The sequence below is a fragment of the Oxyura jamaicensis genome, chromosome 3, assembly GCF_011077185.1.
Source record: "Oxyura jamaicensis isolate SHBP4307 breed ruddy duck chromosome 3, BPBGC_Ojam_1.0, whole genome shotgun sequence".
Taxonomy (NCBI): Eukaryota; Metazoa; Chordata; class Aves; order Anseriformes; family Anatidae; genus Oxyura; species Oxyura jamaicensis.
The window spans coordinates 100,861,821-100,886,263 of NC_048895.1; the positions used below are offsets into that span (position 1 = coordinate 100,861,821).

A 24,443-nucleotide genomic window follows, 5' to 3' on the forward strand; every position below is an offset into this window, starting at 1 on the left:
ACCACAGGAGCTGAATGTAATGTAGTGGGTTTACGTGGCAACATTTTGGTAGCAGGGGGCCATAGGGGTGGCTTCTGTGAGAAGGATCCAGAAGCTGCCCTATGTTTGGTAAGGGCCCCACTGCTGACCAATAAGTGATGTTGTTTTGTACCTGTGTGAGAGCATATTTAAGACAGGAAAAAAAAAATGCTGCACCACACAGCAGCTGGGAGAGTGAGAGGAGTGAGGAACAGCCTTGTAGGCACCAAGGTCAGTGAAGAAGGAGGGGGGGAGGTGCTCCAGAGGCCAGAGCAGAAGTCCCCTGCGGCCTGTGGTGAGGACCATGGTGAAGCAGGCTGTCCCCCTGCAGCCCATGGAGTACCACGGTGGAGCAGGGTTCCACGCTGCAGCCCATGGAGGAGACCACGGTGGAGCAGGTGGACCTGCACCGACGGAGACTGCGGCCTGTGGAAGACCCCTGCCGGAGCAGATTCCGGGCCAGACCTGCAGCCCGTGGAGAGGAGACCAAGCAGGAGCAGGTGACCTGGCAGGAGCTGCTGCCCGTGGGGGACCCAGGTTGGAGCATTTTGCTCCCGAGGGATAGACCCCATGGTACGGACCCAGATCTGGAGCAGTTCTTGAAGAGCTGCTGCCTGTGGGAAGCCCACACCACATCAGTTTGGCAAGGACTGCATCCCATGGAAGGGACCCCAGAGCACAGGGGACAAGAATGACCGAGGAGGAGAAGCACTACAGACTGACCATAACCCCCATTCTCCCGTTCCCCTGAGCCGCTTGGGGGGAGGAGGTGGCAGAGGGTGGATGAGGGGAAGGTGCTTTTGGTTTCTTTCCTTTGTTTCTCACTTCTCTAGCTTGTTAGTAATAGGCAATAAACCTTACTATCTCCCTACACTGAGTCTGTTTTACCCGTCACGATAATTACTGCACAATCTCCTCGTCCTTATATCAACCCTTGAGCCCCTTTCATCGTATTTTCTCCCCGCTCCTCTTTGAGGAGGGGGAGTGAGTGAGTGGTTGTGGTGGAGCTCCACCACCCACTGAAGTAAAACCACCACACGTACAAATTAATTTTTCAATATAAGCTGAAAAGTTTACTTTCTTAATCTTCACTCTTTCTTCCATTGCAGAGAGATATGGCTTTATGGATCAAACCCTGTGTGGGTTTTGTGTGGTTATGGACTGTCTTTAAGTCTTGGGTGCTGAATAGGGCAGTACAGAAGAATGTTCACATTTTAGGCTAATGATGTCTTTCTTTCTCCCTAAAATGGGGTTTCTGAAAATAAAGGAGTGAGACAGTGTCATGTTGTCTGTTGCTGTAGCCAGCTTACCAAGCTTTTATATTTGAAAGTAATATTTTCACAATATCTTGAGTTAGTGTGTTACCATGCCAAAGCAGAGGAGTTCGGGGTAACTGACAAAATTTCCAATTCCAGCTCTGGCTTTGGCCCTGCATAAATATGAAGATGAAATCTCACTTTTTCAGAGATCTGTAGACCATTACAGCACATTGGAAGTGCCCGCCAGCCACTACCCTTGGCTTTGGGCATGTATTACAAATGTTCTAGTGTGTCACTTACAGTAGGGGTGTACAGTCATAAAAGGGTCACTAAAAACACTCTCTGCTGGACTATTCTTTTGCTGGTATTGCCTTTTTTCAATGTTTTCACTAATCAGGGAAGGGGAAGGACAAGGAGCTTGATCTGACATCTGGAGCCTTTGCTTTATATTTCTACCCAAATAAGGTATATGCTTTAGAAAACAGAAGCGATTATTTACTTTAAGAGCCAAACAAAAGATGCTGGAGAGGAGGAAGATGGAGAGGAAGGACAAAAATTTAATATGAACAAATACTATCAGTTATTTACTTGTATTTATGTCATCAAAGTATCAATGCTGTGAATTAAGAAAATTCAGGATATCTTTCCTGAAGTGTCTAATGATTCTTTTATACAGGTATGGAAAATACGTGATGCAAACAATGGAATTTTCTCCTTGACTACTTTTGTTTGCACAAATATTAGCTATGAACATATTTTAACTCAAGGGCTCGCACCAGATATGTTGGAGGATGCATAGGCTCAGAACAAGCCAGGAGACACCCAGCTGTTCAGATGAGTTCCCAGCTGGCCGTCTGTGTGATCTTGGGAAAGGCAGTCACTTCACGTCTGTTTTCTTCCATTTCCTTTGCTTATCTAAGCAGTAGTCTCACCGTATGTAATGGGGTGCCTCCCATTTGGCCTCCAGTTGTTGCAGCAGAACAAACTTCAGCTTCCTCTCTCCAACCCTTTGTTTTCATTTTCATCTTGTTTGTTTTCACATTTAGGAAAATGTGTCCCACTGATGCGCAAAAGTGTGTGCTTCTGGCTGGGCACCAATGTGATGACTGTCAGTGAACAGGGCAAAGAAGAAAGGTAGCTCTACTAATTACATGTAAGCCTGGGACAAACATGGCACCCAGAATGCATCTCTACCTCAAAGGTCCAGGGGACATCTGACAACATCACCAACGGTGGGCCTGTTGGAGCTGTGTACTATGTGGCTTGTGCAAAGACTCAGGAAAAAAGGGATTTCATGGAAAGTTGTTGCAAACCTCTCAGTGATCCGCGACTTCACTGTATGCAAGTCCAGAGGGATGCACTCTATCTTCAAAACTCTGATGCCACCGAGTTTCATTCTCTCCTCTATCTACTCAAGCTTGAGAACTTGTGTAAGATGAAAGCATTGCAGAAGAACAGGACAGACTAAAGTTTCCATTAATGCCATGTATCCTAGCAATAACAAGGAATCCATTAGTGAGCCTGTAGCAAATAGATATGCCAGTCCTTTCTTTTAAACATTCCACGAAATCTATACAATTCCTTTCAGAAGCTGGATTAATATGTCCCTGTTTTAAAACAGCATTTAAACTAATGATGAGTTCACCGATTTCATGTGAAGCAACGGCACATTGTGATCTTTAATTGCTTTCTCTCTTAAGAAATCTCTTATTTCAAGACTGAATTTGTTTAACTTCAGCTTCCAATCACTGGAAAGTTTCAGACTTACAAAAAGAACAGCTTCCAGACACTGGCTGAAAGTTGAGGTTAGATAAATATACATTTGTCAGTAAGGCTGAAATGCCCCTGCCTAATTATTTTCAGTTTCTAAGCATAAGTACATATACACTGTGATCAAGTTACTTTTCATCCTTCTTTTCATCTAACCTAACAGGTTGAGCTTATTTACCCCTTTATTTTCCAGTCCCTAGTTTATTTGCCCATCTGTTGCTGGATTCATTATAGTATTTCTAGCAGACATCGCATTTCAGTACTGATATGATGCAGTAACTATAACTCTAAGTGTAACGGTCTCTTTACACAAAATAATGATGATTTTTATAACTGCTGATACCAAGACAACAACTTTTAGGTCATTGATTGCCTTTTCAACGTTTGTAAATTTTCAACGTTTGTAAACATTTAAATGTTGTTAAATATTCTCTCTATGCCTTATCTTCTGCTCTTCTGCTATCTCAGCAAGAGACAGAACTGAATTTGGAGGAACACTTTCAGTTCCTTGCTCTTGAAAGTCTTCTATCAAGGGGTGATTGTTATTTTTCTTTCTGCTAAAGAACACTTTTTAAGGAATATATACTGTCTGTATTGTGACTGATTTTGGGGAGAAACATAGAAATTAATGTGCACTCCATAATCTGGAAAGTAAAATGTCATTTTCAAGGCTGTTAGAATCATATACTGAAATGGAACTCTGATGAAAACTTCTGAAAATGGCTCCTCTATGTCATACACTCATGAACAACTTAAATTGCTCTTTTTTTTTTTTTTTTTTTTTTAACAGATGATTAAGTCGAGTCCAGGTAGGTATTACTACCTGGTAGGTATTACTAAAAAATCCCTAGAAGAGATAACTTTACAGTGAGTTTTTGTACCACCTTTTGGTTTCTAAACTATTTGTCTTTCTTTCTAATTTATAATAGAAATGCTGAAAATAAAGAATTTTATCAGTTCGAGTACTAACATTGGTATTCTCAGTTTGTTGGAGGTGAAAACAAATACAGACATTAAAGTAGTAATACAATAACAAATGTATTATAAATTCTAAAAGAAATGTATAAAATTATTTTGGCAAAGTTCAATGAATAATTTCAATGAATACTTTGTCTTTATTGCCTTCCAACACCTTGTTTTAATTAGTTAGTGCATGCAACAATTCTGCTGAAACAATATAAGGGAAGCAAAGCCAGTCACTCTATATGAAAATAAATAAATAAATAATCCAGGTGGCCTTAGTTATTTTAAATCCATACTTTTGCGGTATCTCACATCATAGGATATTATATGATCCCACCCCTGTAAGATTTAAACATTTTTAGGTGCATTGAAGTAAAAGCAGAACTGGATTCTAGTTCAGAGCCTCACCTATAGAACTGGTCTATTTTTCTTATCTCCTGAGTGATTTACTATTTATTAGTAGCATACTTTTTTTCATGAAGTAAAGTTCCTTTGCTGCTCAGCACAAATCATACTGAATGGAAGTTAGAGTTTTTGGGGTGGATTCATTACAACTTTCTTTAGCAGTCTAAAATAAAAAAATAATAAAAACAATAGTTTCCTATTCTAAAATTGATGTTTAAGCTTTTTCTGTAAGTAATAGACAAAAATGGCACAGAAAAATTCAACCCATCCAAAAATAGGCATCTAAAACTTAGTTGGGAGAAAGTAGGCGATTATTTCAGATGAGACAACCTAATTGTTAGACAATTACAGCTGGTTTTAAGTAGGTGGGGTAACACCCACCCTTTAAAACCACTAGCAGAACCTTTTGGAACTGAGGAGTATCTTCAAAGAAGTCTTTTGTCTTCTCTTGCTCTCCATCATAAATATGGAGATGATCTAAGACCTCTAAAAGGTGACTGGATCCCTGCACAAAAGCTCCAGTCACTCGAGAATAAGAAACACCAAAATCTATTCAGAAATAACAGAGGAAAAATGCAGAAGCAGGGAAACAAACTCATAATGCAAATGTTTAACAGTTCTACACAGCACAAAATGATGAGTTTCCAATACAATATGAGCATGTCTATGAACAACAAACTCTCTAGCATATGCTCTGTAGACTATTTGTAGAAGAATTTGCTGTATGAAATTAAAATGAATAATGGCAGTGAGTGAATGTATGTTACTGCTTGTAGGATAGGGCACCTTGAATGTGTTGCTATGTATAAAGTTAGTCCATCAAGTAGTTAAATCATTTTCTTCCCCTTATTTAGTGCCTCTTACACACAGGAGAGCTCTTGCTCCTTCACCTTATCCCCATACAGAACTTATTATGCACACATAGGCCCCTCATTCAGTCCATATGCTCCATAGTGCTTTCCAAGAGAATTATAATAATGTGGTTCCAGCTATCATGCCAGTATAATTAACCCCTGGTCTTTTTACTGTATTTTGATACACTTGAAATATTACCTACACTTAAAAATCTCTGTGCATTAAACAGGCCCTTTCTACAAGCATTTTTCCTTTCTCTAGCTCATTTCAAAATAATCACCAACTTATCAATATGCTCAATTTGCAGAGTTAATGGAATCTCCAAGGACTCTTGAGGATCATCCCTTTCATTATTTCTCATCAAATAAATAAATCAAGGCGAAACATCAGAAGATGCTAGCACCTGCCCAGTGTGCCCACGCTGGGGAAGAGGGAGGGAATAAGCTTCTCCTAACACAGCTCCACAGTTCAAGAGGCTCCTCACTGGGTTTCTGGACACCACTGCTCATAAATCTCCTCAAGCTGAATTTCCTGCTGCTGCTTGCAGTCTGCTCTTTTCTCTAATAATGCACCTCCAGAGTGCCATGCTCCCTGCCCCCTTTCCAGGCAGATCTGGACACTCCTGGGTCTCCCGGGTCCTTCCCACCTTTCACTGCTGAGCCACTAAGCAATGCCAAAGGTGAATACTGATTTCTCTTCCTCTGCTCAGCTTTCACTTCCATTTTCACTTCATTCAATCCCATGCTTTGGTAAAGCGTGTATCTGCTGGAAGGGTAGTCAATAATGTGTGCTGTTGGCACCTCTCCAAGTGGCAGCTTGATGCCCACCACCAAGCAGTGGCAAGAAAAACGATGGTTCTTTTAATTGCACTGAATATAGGAGCTCTGCTAAGTACAAATTTACTGTGTTGAAACCTCAGGTTTTTGTTACTGCTTTCTCAAGCTAGGGTTCTGGGCTGATAAAATTGTATAGTGTAACATGAGGGTTCCCATCTAGTCCCTGTCATTAACAAAAATAGAAAAATAAGATTTTTTAAAAAATAAATAAATAATAAAAAATAAACATATTTCTCTAGAAAAAAAAAAAAAAAAAGTGGAAAAAAAATGAAAATCCAGTGTACAAACTCTGTTCAGTAACAAAAGTAATAAATATTTCATTCCTTTAAATGAACAAAAGTTTAAAAAGAGCAGTGTTCTTTATTCTACTTGAGTCAGCCTTTAAAAGCACCAATGAAAATTAGGATTTTAATAAACTGTTGTACAAGTAATCTACATCCTGACCTCTATTTCTCCTTTTAATGTGAACCATTACACAGTGAGTGTATGTGACAAACAGTGAGAAGGATAGGGGAAAGGGGAAACATATGCAACATACTGAACAAGTTACAACTTGATGGCTCTAAGCCATTAAATAATTTTCGTTGGAAGAAATAGCATTGATTATTGACTATTACTAAATATAGAGAAAAAAAAAAAAAAAAAAAAAGGAGAGAGCAAGTTTTTTAAGTGTTTTCTTTCTAAAATTAGCTCCTGGACACCATCTCATTGCTTTTATACACTAACAGAGAAAATTAAACATCTGTGTCCTTAGAGCTCTGAAAGAAGAATGAGGTTGCCCTTTCGGTCTGATGACACACTTAAAGAAGGAAATGAAAGGTTCCTCAGCATCATCTATTATTTTGTTTTGTAAAGCTGGTTTACTGATTCCTTTTTAATAAGAGTTTGAAAACAACTTTTAATATTTTTTTTTTTAAATATAGATTCCTTTCTGGGAAATGTTTATTTATTGGTTTGCTTGCAGTCTGCTCTTCTCTCTAATAATGCACCTCCAGAGTGCCATGCTCCCTGCCCCCTTTCCAGGCAGATCTGGACACAATATATTGGTATTTATTGGTTTGCTTATTTATTTATTTATAGGCAAAAGTGTAAAATATAATGGGTTCTGTTTTAGGGCTTTAATTTTGTAATTTTTCTGCATTCCCCCTTTCTTTGTGTGCCACGAGTTCTCCACCATTTAGTTTTGAGGCTATTTAGCCTCCTCATTGGATGAAGATGAAAAAGTAGAGAACGAATAAGTTAGAAAAATGTTTAGAATGGAAAATTGTGAAAAATGTTGAAATAGGTATTCAAATTTTCTAAGGGAAGGCCTTTCCATTGGGTATAGGTGCCTGGGTGTTGGCAGTAGGGCCCTGTAGTCATGGCCTCTGTGAGGAGAAGCTGGGGCTGCTTCATACTGGATAGAGCTGGTTCCAACCAGCTCCAGCCAGCTCCTGCTACCCCACCTCAGGGCAGAGCTGAGCCCATCAGCCAAGTTGGTGGCACCTCCAGAGAGGCAGATTTAAGAAATGACAGAAAATGCTGGAGAGGCAGAGGAGGACAGAACAAAAACGAGTGAGAAACATGACAGGGAAACCCAAGGCCAGAGGAAGAGGAGGTGGAGCAGGAGGAGTTCCATGGCAGAGCAGGTACCCACTGCAGCCCATGGAGATCCCCACGGTGCATCAGGTGGAGATAACCTGAAGCAAGCCACAGCCCATGGAGAGCCCGTGCTGGAGCAGGCTTTTGGCTGCATTTGTGGTCTTTGGAGAGGAGCCCACACAGCAGAAGGTTTTCCTGAAGGACTGGGAGACCCACTGGGAGACCCTACACCAGAGCAGGAAAATTGTTTGAGAGGGAAGGAGCAGCAGAGAGCTCTGAGCCTTCAGTAACTCGGTGACTATCACCTCATCCCCTTGTACCACTTGGAGAGGGACACCTGGAGTGAAGGAGTGGAGCCTTTTAATCTGCTCTAAGACTTCCTCAAACCTATTTGCTTGACATTTAGAGCTAATCCACAGAAGGGCACTGAAATCTCAGTTCTCAGAATGACCACTAAATTCTCAATCCTAAGGAAGATACTGGTTTTCCTACAATGCAAGGAAAGAATTAGCAAACTGGAGTCACCATAATGATGTGATGAGGGGGGACACACCTAACCTAGATTAAAAAAATTGTGCCAAGAAAGTATGTCTTTAAATGTCTTTAATGTTTTAATGTCTTTAAACACAGTGGGTTTGACCTGATCAGACTTTAACTAACCAAACACTAGCAACATCTGCACTGAGATGGGCATTTATAACCTCTTTCCATATACAAAGGAGGGCATTTGGCATCTGCTAACTACAATTCATACCACCTATCCCAGTCTATTTTTACTCCCTCCACTAGCTATTCAGAAAGCCCAGATGGCAAGCTTATACTTGATACCTAACCCAGAAACTCAAGCCTACATCTGATGGATGTCCAAAATTCAGCTGCTGCAAAATGCAGCTGTGGCCCCAAGCAGGGCAGTCCCTTTATGACATTGCTCCCTGCTGTCCTGGTCAATCTTTAGGTGCAGTCTAAAATATGGGCTTTTAATTTGTAAATCTTTATAGTTTGATTCTTGATTTTTTGTCCCTTCAGCACTACAACTGAAAGCAAGTAAGAGACCATTGCCAAAATATAATGTAATTGGATCCAGCATTTAGTAAACGAGCTAATGGCCTCAAGTCTATGCTTGTTTTTGGAACCTGCTAGTGGTTCATCTGAACAAGAAATCTTATTAAGTTCCTACTATTTGGTAGTGTAAACAGGTCCTTAGAAATGTCATGCCAACTTCTCAGCTGGCAACATCAGCAAAGCATAGCTGAGCTCTCCTTTCAATGCAGATGAGATCCTCTATTCATGTTTCTCAAATTTATTTATTTTTTTTCCCATCTTGAAATTTCTGTCATGACTCCAATAGCAACACGTCCACTGAAACACAGTTCTCCAGCATCCGATACCAGCTGTCAGGCTGTGTTTCATCAGACAGAACTCTTTGTCCAAGTGCTACCAGCTGGCATTGCTTCAGCCATCTGGGATCACAGTACTCTAACCTATGGACTGCTGCAGCTCCAGCAGAGTTAGGATTCTCTATCCTTTCCACCAACAGAATTTATTAAGAAAGTGAAGCAAACCAAGAGCCACTGCCCCTTATCAAAGCTTTAATCTTTCCAGTGCTCACAGCTTCCAAATGTCCATTCCTGTCAGAGGGAATGCTGCTTCACAGCTCTCAGATGTTGGCTGCTAACTGTTGGCATCATTTTAATTCCCAGACTCTGTTGTTGGAAAACACACTGTATAATGTACTCCGAGGACAGTGAAGCAAAGTTTCCTCTTTCTTCTGCCTCCCCATTTGTGGCTTCTCATGTAACTCAGTGTCATCCATTGCTTCCCAGTCTGCACATTTCCACCATGCAAACTTTCACAAACTTTATACTTCTTCCTCCCACTTCTCCCTCACTTCCATTAATTATATGTCACATTCCTTCTCAAGCTTTATGCAAGGAATGATCTCACTAAAATTTTTATAAGGCTCTGAAAGTAGGTTTGAAAATCTGTAGTTAGAATTGCCACAGGAAAAAGAAAAACAACAACAAAAAATACTCTTTTGATTCAATATGTTTTGGACATCTGGCAATATGGTGACCTTCACTTCCCCACCAAATTTTAATTCTTTATATGATCTCATTAGTTAAATTCCTCTTGGTAATCTTATTATTGTTATTGACTGCCAGTAGTATAATTAGCACTGTAGAAGAGCCTGGGAATTGCCATACTGGATCAAACCAGTGATCCATCTTTCCTAGTACCCTATCTCCAAGAGTGGTCAGTACCAGCTGCTTCAGACAAAGAAACACTACAGCTGGCAGTTTACAGATAATATGCCTGCAAGCTAAGTTTCCCTTGTTTAGAATTGCAGACTGGCTTATGCCCTGAAGCCTGGAGATTTATAGCCTTCCCAGAACACTTGCTTATGAAGTCAGGTACTGTCCTTGCCTCATAAACTTATGGATTGGAATAAGAACTGAAAAGGAAAGGAAGGAATACAAACATTTAGGTCAATGAGGCAGCAGCTCAGTAATCATTATCCCCCAAGCTGCAAACTTTCCCAGGGTTACACAGTGAGCTGGTAGATGGGGCTGGAATAAAGCTTGGGAACTCCTGGCTCCTTGCCCTGAGCTAGTCTAGGTAGATGATGTTACATCTCAAAGCATTTAAGATGTGGTAACTGTTAATTTTCTAGAATTGACCACTTACTCATTTTTATTATTATTATTATTATTTTTCCAGAGTAATTTGCAAAGGTCATTAGATTCCTGAATAAGTACCTACACTTTCAACCAAGAATCATAAACTTTAAAAATTAAATAAATAAATAAATAAATTGAAGATGTTAATTTTGGTAGTAATAAAACTAAAGTGTAGGACTTCTTGGTTAAAATTTACACTAACTTTGGGCTAACTCTATGAGAGACCAGCTTTCCCAGTATAAATTGCTTTGGATATATAGGAAAACTCTTGATTTCCACACAACTGTTACATGGCTATCAATAACAGACTTACTATACATCTTGTGTAGCCAAAGAAAATATTTTGGTGTATTTCTAACTTAAAAACTCAAACAAGACCTTTTTTTTTTTCTTTATTATTATTATTATTTTGCTATAAATATAATCGTTATTGTGAGGAGGAAAGTATCCATTAAAAATAAATTAGTAAAATTGCCTTTCTCCTTCTAGTACAATGAAACTATGTGTATTTGAATCTCAGTAGAATTGTTTGAAACCTAGTGATCTTATTGTTAAAACAATTTCCAGTGTCATAGGTGTCAGATCAAGGGAAAAACAGGGTCTTATTCTTACTCACCTTATACTTAAAGCACATTCTTATTCAATACCTCCCCCCACATTAGATTCCATTTATTTTTCAGAATTAAATGCTACAGCATTTATGCTTCTGTTGCATACATACATGACGTTACCTTCTGGTAAATAACACATTAAATAACCATCCATTTCCAACATACAAAAGGCCTCATTATTGTTATGTTATATGAATACAGGATGCATTTGTTGCCTTTCTCAGTCTTTTCTCTTCTGCCCCAGCATGTCCTGCAAATTAAGGACATGTTCAATTAAAAAACATTTTCTAGCTTTCATGAGGTGGAAGATGTAGAAATCAATTCCGTGGCAAGCTGGCTGATTCAGCAAGAAATCAGCCAGCCTGCAGGAGTCTTTTTTTAAATGTTTTCCTCTATAATAAGGTAACAAGCCAAGAGAGGTTCAAAATGGACAGGGAGGCTGGGAGAGCTTATGCAGATTAGCTGCTCCACTCCTGCAGGCTGCAACCCTTGATTTGATGTAATTTTTATGCTGCATCCATGGCTGCCCAGTTAATTTCTCCTTAACGTATTCTATCTGTTTGGTACAATTTGTATGTTGCAGCAAGGCCTTTAGGTTTTCTCTGTTCCACAATTGAAAGAGCATTCAATTTTATTCAGTTCTTTCAGTTTATGGTTTCATTTGCGTAAGGCTTCATTCTGTACAGTTCATTCATCACTTTGAAAAATAGACCTTGCTGACTTTTAACAACCATTAAAAACAAAGAAAACAAAACCAAAAACAACTATGGGTATGAGAATTCAGAAAAATTATTTCTGGAGATCATTGTGACAGTTAAAGAACAGAGTGCGTTTTCTCTCCTTTCCTCTTTTCAAGCACGTTGTGTTCAGGAAGAATAACTACAAACAATAAAAAATCTGTAATATTAAAATACTTAGACTGAAAGAGAATAAGCACGGAGCTATATCATTGAAATCACAAGAGGAGGGTTTTATGTAGTGCAGTCTTATTTACACCAATATATTTTACTAGTAAAAGGGAATTATTTATTCCGTTTATGCAGTATTTGTTTCCTTACTCAGTAAGGTGAGCTCAAAGCATCCGTCTTTGTAGCCTGCTTTTCATTAGCCTTCTCTTCTTATTTTATTTAATATAAAAATCCCACAATTGTTAAATGTATAAGGCAAAATTTAGTGTGTTTTGTTTGTTTGTTTGTTTGTTTGTTTTGTGTTGTTTTATTTTTTGATTTAGTGAAGCAGGGGTGTCTGTATTATATCCAACACTGCCATTAAAATTTAACAGAGCCTCAAATGAAAGAGATCCATTTTCTGGCTTTTGATGCATTTCTCATTTGCCTAAAAAGTAACAAGCCTTCATAGAAGCTGTAAATCTGGCTAGCAATGATACTACATTTTTTTTTTTTTTTTCCTCTTTTAGTCCATGCAATAGCTGTGTCTCCTTTCACCTAAGTGTGTGCTTCAGCCATTGTGCTTTCCTGAATTTGGAGCCATTTGGTACAGTGCTAATTTATTTTACTGACTGAGCACATGAATCCCAGCTTCAGAGGAGCATGGATGGTGCTTTGGCTCAGAAGGGAGCTTGCACAGCAAGTGGAAAAGGGGTATCACTCTGAATGATTAATCGTAGTCTTCAGAAGGGTCTCAGAACATGATCATTCTTTATAGAAAATTGGATTAAAATTTGACACTTCTACAATTTTTTTTTTCTTTGTAGTGAAATTTTCATTTTTCATCTGTTGGCCAAATAATTCCATGTGCAGTCATCCCTAAATTAATCTTGAATTAATTTTTAAATCCACTGTCCTCTAATATATAATTCACCATAAGAAAACCCAGAGCAGTCAATCTTTCATTAGACATGGGGTGAGAGAGGGTCAGCAGACACTCCTGCAGTACTAAAAATAAAGGCACCACATCTGGTATGGAATGATGTCTGGAATTGTAATGCATATGCATCCACTTACTTGTTCTGCTGAAAACACAAACTACAGAGTGGCTGCATGTTGAAACATGAACCAGCGTAATAGGAGCTTAAACCCTGGAACAGACTGTTTGTGTATATAGTCAGTTTATTAGCAAATGTGCAGGCCTGCAGAGTACAAGAACCATCGTTTCAAGCCGATCTGTCACACATTTAACAAGCTGTTTGTAATACAGTCCATTTCATGTATAAGAGAAAAATCTTTCCCACAGGTATAAGAAATACATGATACTTTTAGCATATGGTGAGCTCTGGTTTTGCAGGTTATCCTACATTAAAAGCTGGTGTAACATTTTGGGTGATTTTTTTTGTTTGTTTCCCAAATCCTCCTTTCCTATGCTGAATGTGCTGCAATAAAGCATGTTATAGCGGATGTTAAAAATGAGATTCTGCATGAGATGTGTTTCTAATGTCAGGCACAACTATGCTCACTGAGAATAAATCTAGCCCTGGTGCAAACTGCTCATGCTAAGCCTACTTTATATACCACAGCAGGGCTGAATGGGTAGAAATCAATAGCAGAAGAGCCTCTGCTGCAGAGAGAGTTACTGCTCCAGCACCACTGTGCCTCTGTGCCTCTCCATCAAGGAGCAGCAGAAGCCAGGGGTACCTCCCCAAAATGGTACCCGCAGACAGCAGCTAATGGGGTGGCAGTGGGGAATAAACACCCTTCAGCACTTGCACCATGCCTCAGCTTCTGGCAGGATTTGCAAATGCTGCTGGGAATTCAGGGATTTTGCTTAGAGGAAGCTGCTAATGCATTGCTGTTTTCTCATCTCACCTCCCCACCAGAGGGTCCAGCATGTCTCTATGGTGGCCCCAGGGATGGGAGCTACAGATGCTCACCCCATGGGTTGTGACTGTACTTTACCAGCAACCAGAGAGGGAAAGCAGAGAAACCTGATGGTTTGAAAGAGGAGGGGAGGCTGCTTTCCCCCAGCCTTGCTGCTGCAGACAGAGGAGCCAGCCCCAAATCTTCTCTTAGGGCTAGGTTTTGCTCCCATGTGGGAGACAACTTCAGGTCCTGCCACATGGAAGGGATGATGGGAAGGATGTTTCTCCCCACCAAGCCCCTGGCTGATCTCTGCCTTGCCACATGGTTTTTGGGTGGAGGTGGCAGGCTGTCCTTACTGCAGCATTTTCCCAGGCAGTTGCCAGGCTTGCTTCAATGCAGCAACTTCATTTAAGCCTTTTTAGTTGTCACGGACAAATGCCTAGCAAAAAGGACTGCAGTTTGCAGATTGTGCCCAAGCTGAGTTATAATTTGAACCAGATTTGGTAATTGCATCGCATTTCACCTCCAAGTCAGAAACAAAGCCTAGCGCATGTCAGGTGTTAGTGATTACGGGCTGCCTCCCCCAGCCGGTGCCAGCCACTCAGCAGGGTTCGAGAGGACCACAGCTGCTGTGCATCACCCGGAGGAGTTCTCTCCCCAAGGAGTAAAGGGAAACACCTCATCCAAACCTGAAGGGCCCAGAACTGCTTCCAGCACCAGCTGGACCCTGTTCCCTGCTTCTTTCCCCAGTGAAATCAGGGAAACGATTTCAGCTTTAACCACAGATCCCACAGTCACTACTGGCCCTTGTCAACAGTCTTAGAGGAGTAGCCAAAGGCTGTTCAGTGTGCCTGTGTTAGTGGGAATGTTTCCATCTATTTGAATGGGTATTGTCTCAGACCGGGAATGAACAAGACTGTTCTGCTCCAAGTCTGTCCGTACAAGGAGAGTGAGGCAGCACCAGATAGCTCCTGCTGCTGACACCACGGAGTTGCTCAGCTTCTCTAGAACTGTTCAGTTTGCTGGCAGGCACCTTCCTCTAGGTCCAGCCCTGCCAGGGAAAGAGATTTCCTGTCCCCAGTACCTTCCAGTTGCTCTTCACTTTCTGCCTGCCAGAGTTTTCACCCCCACGGGTTTGCTGGCAGAGCAGTTGGTATTAGTGTTCTTTAATCTGTTTGAGGCAAAATTGATGGGTTTAGATCCTGCAGCTTCCACGGGTGATCTGAGCAAGCTCAGCTAATCGTACCGCACACAAAAGTAACATCTACCACTTGTGCAGCTGGATCCAGAAGAGGATGTCTGTTCCCAGCTGCAGACTCCAGATGATGCAAGTTTTGCTCCTTTTTTACAGTAATTCCTACCAGGTGAAAATAGGCAGGTACCCCACTGAAAAACACCAAGCAGGGGAAATATTTAGGAAAACATGTTTGCACAATATCTCACTGAGTAATATCAACACATATCATGTGAACTGACCCAGTAATCTGTTGCCATCCGCATGTCACAGAACTTGAAGGCTTTGTACAGCTTTGATTACAAAAATGTGCATTTTCTCTCATCATGGTGATTGAATGCAGAGGGAAGGTTTTTTTCTTTAGTATTGTTTATTTTTCCTTTTTCAGGCATAATGGAGTTTTGAACAGTAAAAATGCTTTCTGCTTTTTCAGGGTCGTTTGGCTATTTGAGAGAAAAAAGACACATCACAGTGTGGCATTGCTACAGGGAGAGGTATAAACACAGTAAAAAACAGTTTTAATGAGCATGTTTTAATATTTAAGGAAAAATGTGTTTTCACTTAAACTACCTGAAAATCCACAACAAATCCATTCAAGTCAATGGTATTATTTACTGTATCCTAAACGTGGAATACCTACTCGTGAAATGTCATTCTAACTTTGTACTTCAAGAATAAGTAAATAGCAACATTGTCCTGTGCCTCTCACAATTCTTCAATACCTTTCACTGCTGAAGGATGCCCTACTATGAAAATTACACTTTCCCTTCCTAATGACATCACACAATGCATGATATAGAGGGTTCATGGTCCCCCTTCAGGGGTTCTCAGAGCAATTTTTGGTGCTGCTCATTTTTTATTTATTTACTTTATATTATTATATTTTCTTTGAAACACAACCTCAACAAAATGTAATCATGAAAGGAGAGCAACTGAGGCAGCTTTTTTTTTTTTTTTTTTTTTGAGGGTTGCCAAGGCATGGGGAGGAGTCTGTATTCTTCAGTTTGTTTACATTAGTGGCCACAATTTGACACTTGGAAATTTTTCTGTGCAAGTTGGCAGCTATGACAATAAGGGACTATTATTCATGAGGGTCTTACAGATGGCAGAGTAAAACCATCCATATGTTTCTGAAACCCAAATACAGAAAAAGAAAGAAGTACTGGTGCTAGCAATTGGAAAGTACAACTCATCAGAGGTCCTGATCTTGCAATAAGAGCTCAGTAAACTTTGAGGGCTCATGAAGGTGGATAAGGAGAAGTGGAGCCATAAGAAAAACTAGAGTTTTTCATGGTGTCATTGGAAGGTCTCTGTTTTTTTTTTTTTTTTTTTTTTTTTAATAATAATAATAATTATTATTATTATTTATTCATGTAAGTAAACTTTTTTTTTTCTTTTTTTAATTGCAGAGATGTTTGGGAATGATGAAGAGGAACACTCTGGCAGGGCAATTCATCTTATCTGCCTGTATGTTTAACTTGCCTGTGCCATCTTTCATTTCGGCTTTAAGTGTCAAGCAACCATTATGTAGCAGTCATAAAAAGGTCCTAGAAGGCAAAACAGTACCTATTGCTAGTTCAGCTTTTATTATTTGTACTGAAAATGTCTAAAAATACATTACACTCCAAAAATACCTGAGAGTTCTGGCTCTTAAAACAACTGTGATTTCCATGGCATTTACCCTTTTCAGCAAGGGTGCCATTTGCTATGTGACTTTCTCCAAAAACAGCCATGACAAAACTGAATCCCTTTACATCACAGTCAAGTCAATTAGGGATTTAAGAGTGAGGGGAAATAAAGCAGCAGCCAAATAACACGTTGCTTCTTGCTTTTTCTATTCTGACCAGAAAACTAGAACAGGCAGTGGGGGATAAGCCTAACAGCTCCAGGTCTGGTTGAAACAATGATCATCTTGTTTTGCTTTGCTGTGGCCCCATAACTGCATGGCAAATAAACAAGGTAAGTACAGCCAATTCATTTGCTGTCTAGTTTTGATTTATGAAGGCAATAACTGAGTGAACAGGGGGATTTAAACCTTTTGGTTGCTTTTTGATTTTAGTTCCTTTCAGTTCTGTTTTAAGTTTAATTTGAAATAGTTTTGAGGGTAAAAAACAGGGTGGAGGCTGGGGGGAAATGACTCTTACATCTTCATAAGGACTGTAATACCTAGCTTTAAATTTTGCCTTGTGTAAGGAAGTATTTTTGCTTCTCCCTATTGATTGATTAATACATTCTTCTAAATATTATATTAATACTCTAATTTGTATCTTTACCTTTTAGATATTCAAAATACAGAATTTGAGGGACTGACTTTTCAGGCTAAGAACCCATTCATCCAACAATACTTGAGAAATCTCTGTTCTCAGTTCTTGTGTAAATCATCCTTATGACTGATCTGTGAAGCTAATTGCAGGTCTAAAATTCAAAACTACTTTGCCATTTTTCAAAGGAGCTTTGGTAAACCCTGAATTCCTCAAGAAACTGCTTATGATATTTTACTGTTAATGATTTAAAAAAAAAAAAAAAAAAAAAAAAGGTATTGTGTGAATTTCCAGTGAAACTAATTTCTGTGAACGTACCATGCATGTGTTGAAAGAATAAAAAATGGATTTGCCATTCCCCACAGTCTTGTGTACTCATTTATATTACTGTAGAATTTAAACACTATCAAAACAGAAAAGGAATATTCCTCACCCATCTTGCCTGGTGTAAGCAAGCATGTAGGATGTAAAGCAGCCGAAAAACCTGGCTCCATACGTGTACATGCAGTGCTCTGGATAATGTGGTATGACGCTAAACTCAGCAAGAAGCAGACTACCAAAGAGCTCAGAGGAACTGAGGAGGGAGGCATAGCTATTCCCCTCAGAAAAGGTCTGATGTCTGTGGTTGGTACAAGGCTCTATTAACTCCCTGGGTAGCAAAAAATTCCAGTTTTATGTCAGACTGAGCTATTACAGTTCAGTATCTGCTGCCTCTCTGAGATGCCTCAAGTCAGCTTGAGCAGCCCTATCTCCAGCTGTGGGGGCAACAACCAGTGGGGCTCAGCTCCCCCCCCCCCCCCCCAGCCTGGTAGTTAGGGCTTTTGAGCAGACCCTCACAGACCAGAAGGCAAAATGCCATCACCAAATGGAGGCTTTTGGACTGCTGTTGCCTGAGCTAAATGCCTGAGCAGGGTGACCATGCCACTATGGGACTGCTCCCCCCAGGACAAGAGGGTCTCACAGCTGCTGCTGGCTTGGGAGCCCCAGCTTTTACAGAAACAAAGTGCAATCAGGCAGACATATTTTTCAGCTCTGAGAAGCCACATCTGCTTGCTTCCAGGAACTACAGAAAATGGGCAGCGATTGCAGTGGGCTGATACTGTACCTACCTTGTCAAAAAACATGCCTCAGAAAACATGTTTCTGTTCTCATGATAGCAGATCTTGTTGTAGTAGCTAAACCAAGCAATTTTCAAACAAGCCCAATGAAAATAATTGCTGGATAATTTCAATAGGTTTACAGTTGTTTTTCTCAAATTAAAACTGGAGACTAGGGAAAAATATATTCGAGAAAGATCTGTTCTTCAGTTACGAGAGAAAATATATGCCAACTACAGGACTGCATAACAGTAAGTGAATCTAAAATAAGCAGTTACATAAAAGTAGAATGTGGACACTAAATCTATTTGCATGGAGGCAACAGATACAAGTTTCATTCTATAACGAAAGAAGTAAGTGAGCTCTTTGTAGATGCTCCTATGTCTTTTGTGAATTTGCATGTGTAGTTCCAACTCTGTCTATAATCATTATAGGTACAGATAAAAAATCAAGAGTTTACAATCCATACATACCCTGAGCAGTTTGATACTGACAACATTATGCATCAATATTGTCATTTCAAATACTCAAAAAATACAATTAGTGTCTCCAAAATTTCTGAAAGTAATTTGAAAAGCTTTCCTTCTTTCTGGTTTTATTATGTTGTAACAACTGATCACCTAGAGAAAATATTCTGCAGCCTTTCTCTTTGACTTTAATAAATACAAATTATTATTATTATTATTATTGGAAATTTGTCCATATTACTTTATGTACAAGCTATAAATATACAAATGTACTTAAGACAGACTCAGTTATGGCTGTGGACAAGGCTCAGTTCCTTGCTCAACACAGATCATTAATTTACAGCCTAGCCTATCATTGCTATTAAAGTCAACATCTATCACCAGTTATTACTTGTATCACCCTATCACAGTAACAGTTATTTCCTGTTCTCAGCTTAATGAAATATCAGGAGACCCAAAATACCTTAGTGTGAATGATTAAATGGAGATTGCTATATCAATCAGTTAATTCAAGTTTCATGAATATAAGACTCAGACTAAGACCCAGATCAAATAAAGATCTAAAGATCTGTGGCACTCAGCTGACAAATGGCAGCCCTGATGGCTGAATCTGCAGCCCTGGCTGAAAGCCTTGGCTCCTAGGCAATGCATGAGAAAAATCAGACACCTCAAAGAAAAATTCATAAAGCCAAAACTTAAGCACTAGAATTTGTCTTATCCCTTCAGATTTCAAGCAAAAAGCACACCTTTCCTCTCAGGATTCATTCTCCATTTAGTGCAGTTGACCGTTTCTTTCAAATGAAGTGTAGGACTTGCAATTTATTTCCAGAGAGGAATCCACCACTTTATACAGTAGTGAGCACACTCTTGAAATGTAGGAAACTTCAATTCTCCCGTCTGCCTGAGAAACTTCAAACCTGTACCTTGTGAATGAGGGCCATACTTACAAATCAATTTATGTATTTTGACTGATGATTAAGAAGCTTGATCAGATGGAGAAGATGGAGACCCTGAGGTAAGCTAGGAAAAAGGATACCTAACTGTCAAATCCAGAGGTGGCTTAAGCTTGTCAAACCATTCAGCCTTGTCAAAAATGAGCAACTTTCAAGGATACTCAGAAAAGGAAGCAGATGTCAGTAGAACTTTAAACATCAGAAAGGCCAATCCTATACAGATCTGCTTGGCAGCTCCCAAAGACTGCTTTGGCCATATCTGAGCTAAATAGAGCTCCTGTGGCAATAACTGGCAACCAGCCCTTTCCGTAGAACAACTGTACCCCTTATCTGACATGCTGTCACAACATTGATCAGCATCCATCTTGATTTTTCTGCACGGTTTCTTCCAGGCTGTAGGAAAGGCTAGTTAGCAATATCTGGCTCCACTGGTACCAGCTGGTGTCATCACCAGCCTCTGAGCTAGTCTCTGAAAACAAAAACGTGTTCCCACACGAACACATTCTCCATTCATCCTATACCTGTTCTGTTTTGGTGCATATTGGTGAGCTCAAACTGTCCTCAGCAGTGGCTGAGCACAAAAGATGACTTTGTGACAGCCTCTGGCACTGGTTCTCACTGGCAGCATTCACGTCTGTGGGAATTCATTGCAATCCCCAAGCAGGTAGCCACCCACCTCTGGAAAACGTCCAGGCTAGACACCGGCTGGTCTGTTAGACCACAGCTTATTGCTGCAGGGAGCGGGGAAAGCCATCCACTGCCTGCTTTCTCCTCCACCTACTGTAATGCCTGTGCTGTCGTCACATTCAAAGGAAGAGGATGCCCAGCTTGGCCATGAACTCACTGATCTCCACAGGCATTTTGTGAATGCCAGCATTGGCTGTGTTGTGTGATATACATAGCCTTTGGGTTGGGAATTTCAGCATGTTTGTTTAGAGGCAACCCACACAATCTCCCTGCCAGCACTGATAAAGATGGTGTGAAAGCACACCTATGTTGCCTATGTCTCTACTCCTCCTGCCACAGCACATGTGGCTTCATTTGGCTACGATGGCCTCTGCAGAGAGTTCAGCCATATTTTCAGCTATACCCCAATGCCTGCAAGGTGTTCTGGGGGATTTCAGAGCCCATCATTGCTGTCTATTTGATCAGCTCAAAGCTACTTAAAAAATGTAATCAAGAGCATTTTACTGTGGCATGCTGTGCATTTCGTCTCTAATGAGAGGAGGAGTCTGTTCAGTCCTTTTTCTAAGCACCCTGAGGACACCATACCCCCAAGGAGCTGGTCAGACCTAAAACTGTCTGAGCAAAGCAGTCCTCTTTCAGCCATCAGGGTCATCTTAATTCCCAGTTTTCTGCTGCATTCTCTCTATACACTGTCTAAACTCCTGACATGCTTCTTTCCCCTGACCATGAGAAATATTTTTGTATTTGGGAAAAAAAAAAAAAAAAAAAAAAAAAAATATATATATATATATATTAGGGATACAGGAGGTTGGCCTTTCCCCATTAGTTTTAGTTGTCATACCTAAATATCATAACTATTTGAGTATTTTTATGCAAATCTGAGATATTTCTTTTACTTCTGCAGCCAAATATAGGGAGCTAGTACAAATCTGGCAGAGCTCATTATCTGCAACATCATATTACTAAAGTCTAAGACAGAATTGAAACTGAATATCCTTTTTTAATTTACAGTTACAGATAATGTAGAACTAAAAGTATCAAATTACAAATACCAGAGCTTCATTTTTTCAAAGTGGGAATCCATGCTCAAAATAACCAAATCATGTTGTAAGATCACTTTTTAAACCTTAAAGATAATTTTCAATACTATTTACACTGATCTATGGTTCAAGGTTAAATACGACTCTGAAATCATATATTTAGTCAAGCTGCCTAAAATAGGTCCCTGGCTTACAGCTCAGGTTTAGGTGTTAAGTGAAGCAATACTTCTCAGGTAATTAAGTTACTGTCTTGTATTACCAGTAGAAAGAAGTTGAGGCCCTGGAAGGCATCCAGAAAAAAAAAAAAAAAAAAAAAAAAAAAAAGTTTATATTTATGTATATATATATATATTTGGTTTAATATATATGGTTAATTTGGTATAATGTATATATATATGGTTTACTTTGCTTAAACTGGCAGATTAGAAATCTTCAAAGACATGCAACAAAACATAACATAACATAAAACAAAACATAACATAATAATGATAGTCATTAACAGGATAACTTTAAAAAATGCTTAGTTTTAGGTGCCAATTCAGTGTCTCCAACATTACTATATTAAGAAGACTAATCTTTCCTTGTTTATGTAGTATAAGATTACTCATAACCTTATGAATGGTCCTTGGCTGTCACACAAGAAGGCTGAGAGGTGGGCTTACTGCTCTCTGCAGCTTCCTGAGAAGGGGAAGTAAAGAGAGTTCTGGTCTCTGCTCCCTGGTATGGCACAAAGCTGCACCAGGGGAGGTTCAGACAAGATACCAGGAAAAATTTCTTTACTCTGACAGTGGCCAAACACTGGAACAGGCTTCCTAGAGAGTTGGTTGATGCCCTATGCCTGTCAGTGTTTAAGAGGCTTTTGGACAATGCCCTCATTAACATGCTTTACCTTTTAACATGCTTTACCTCTATTCTATTCTATTCTATTCTATTCTATTCTATTCTATTCTATTCTATTCTATTCTATTCTATTCTATTCTATTCTATTCTATTCTATGCTATGCTATGCTATGCTATGCTATGCTATGCTATGCTATGCTATGCTATGCTATGCTACTCTACTCTACTCTACTCTACCCTACTCTACCCTACTCTATTTTTTAGAAGATGCATGTAACTTTTTATTCAAAGGGTACATGACAGAACTGTCCGTTTCTTTGTTTAGTGACAGCTAAATTCATGGAAATCTATTTTCCAAGAACTAAATGTAGGCAAGAACAGGCTATGCTATCCAAGCAATCTAACATTAAAAGAATAAGTGGTCCATTTGTATATCTGTGTAGCAAAACTACCAGAGGAAGTCAAAGTCCTGAGAACATCTAGGAGACACCTGAAGAGCAGCTGTGTTGGGCTTTGGGGACAAGCTATCAGTTATAAGAGGTTTAGAAATTTGACTACAGAAAATTCCATCTTCTGTTTGACCCTGGCCATGTCTGAGGGCTGAGAGACACTATTTCTCTTTGCATTTTTAGAAACACTAAATAGCATTTCTCAACACTATTTAGAAATGGAAGAGGAGACCTTTTAAACAAACTATATGAGGGGTTATTCACCTCCATCATCAGCTTCTCATCTTGATTGATACAATTAGATCAAAGTGGAATATTATCATGAACTGTAAAAAGATATGTTTTCACTATACAGAAGGAATGGAAAAGTTTCAGGATGGCCCAATCTTTTAGATGCCTTAGTTTTCTGTAAATAAATCAGATTTATTTTATTTTATTTTATTTTATTTTATTTTAATTTAATTTTATTTTTCACCGTATAGAATTTTCTTCCATGTAGCCAAGATATCTTCTTTTTCTTACACATCTAGAATATGGTCAGTTTTCAGATAAGTTTTCTCTGATGAAATGTATGTATTGCAAAGCCATATGAAATCACTACATAGTGAATTCCTTCCTGGCATTCCTTTTCCCTTCTCTCTTTGTTCAAGATCTTCTGAATATCTTTCTTTTATAGCTATATACATGAGCTGTAATAAAAATGTAAAAAGGACCAAAAAAAAAGAACATTATCTTTTTTTTTCCATGTTCACAGTAATCTCTTCTTATTGCCAGTCTGATTGCCAGGCTTGTAGTGTTAGTTCTTATAGAGAGAAGCTGAGGAGATAAAGCAAAGTAAAATACATTAATGTGAGCCTGGTACATAAATATTATAATAGCAGTAATAATGTATTACACTTCTACAGTGTTTTCCATTCAAATATCAATGTAGAAAAAATTAAAATAAAATAAAATAAAATAAAAAGAGAACCTGGTAATTTACTTTGCCTATTTCTGTGTCACAGATTCAGGAGGTGCTTGCTAAATAAAGTAGACTAACACGGAATTGCACCATATTCTGCACTGGTTCTACTCCAACCCCGGATCTATGTCAGGGTCACTAACCTTCTCTGCTGTGTAAATAATTGATTTTTCACTGTGGTTGTTGAATAATAATAATAATAATAAAAATACATCAAACCAACTGTTTTCTTAAGTTACCCCTCCCCCTAGCAGTCAAGATTTTTTTTTATTTTTTTTTTTCAGATTACTTACAACAGATTTTTTTTTATTTTTTTTATTTTTTTTCAGAAAAGCAAATAGAAATAATGCCTAGGATGATCAAACTAAACAGAAAACAGAGAATAACTTCCTTCCCTATATTAGCTTTGGAAAACTAAATGTTCATGTTAAACTGTTCCAAACTGTTCCATTGTCTCTTAGAAAACTTTGAAGATACATCTCCTACCACTGAGGCAATACTTTCTTCCCTGGGCTAGTGAGGGCTGAGCAGTAGCAGGACATTCTTAACCTCTTTGCTTGGTGCCGTGGCACTTGCAGTCAGCTTGTAGATGCGTGGACTGGCACTCAAGCAGCCCAAGTGGAGGTGACTTGTGGTTAGAACCATACTCACAGTATTTTTAGTTTGTCTCAGAACCCCTTTCAGTGTTTTATAAGCAGCAGAAAACTTTCAGGGGAAGAATT

The 24,443-nt window shown here is 39.3% G+C and overlaps 2 long non-coding RNA genes across 2 annotated transcripts in view; one reads left to right on the plus strand and one right to left on the minus strand.

Moving 5' to 3' along the window:
* LOC118164377 overlaps positions 1 to 24,443 on the minus strand; it is a 703,421-nt gene that overhangs the window by 252,089 nt on the left and 426,889 nt on the right. The window lies entirely within an intron of this gene.
* On the plus strand, positions 15,353 to 17,919 carry LOC118164374. Its single transcript, XR_004749461.1, has 4 exons — positions 15,353 to 15,460; positions 16,376 to 16,433; positions 16,814 to 16,925; positions 17,247 to 17,919. It is a non-coding gene; the product is annotated as an uncharacterized LOC118164374 (long non-coding RNA).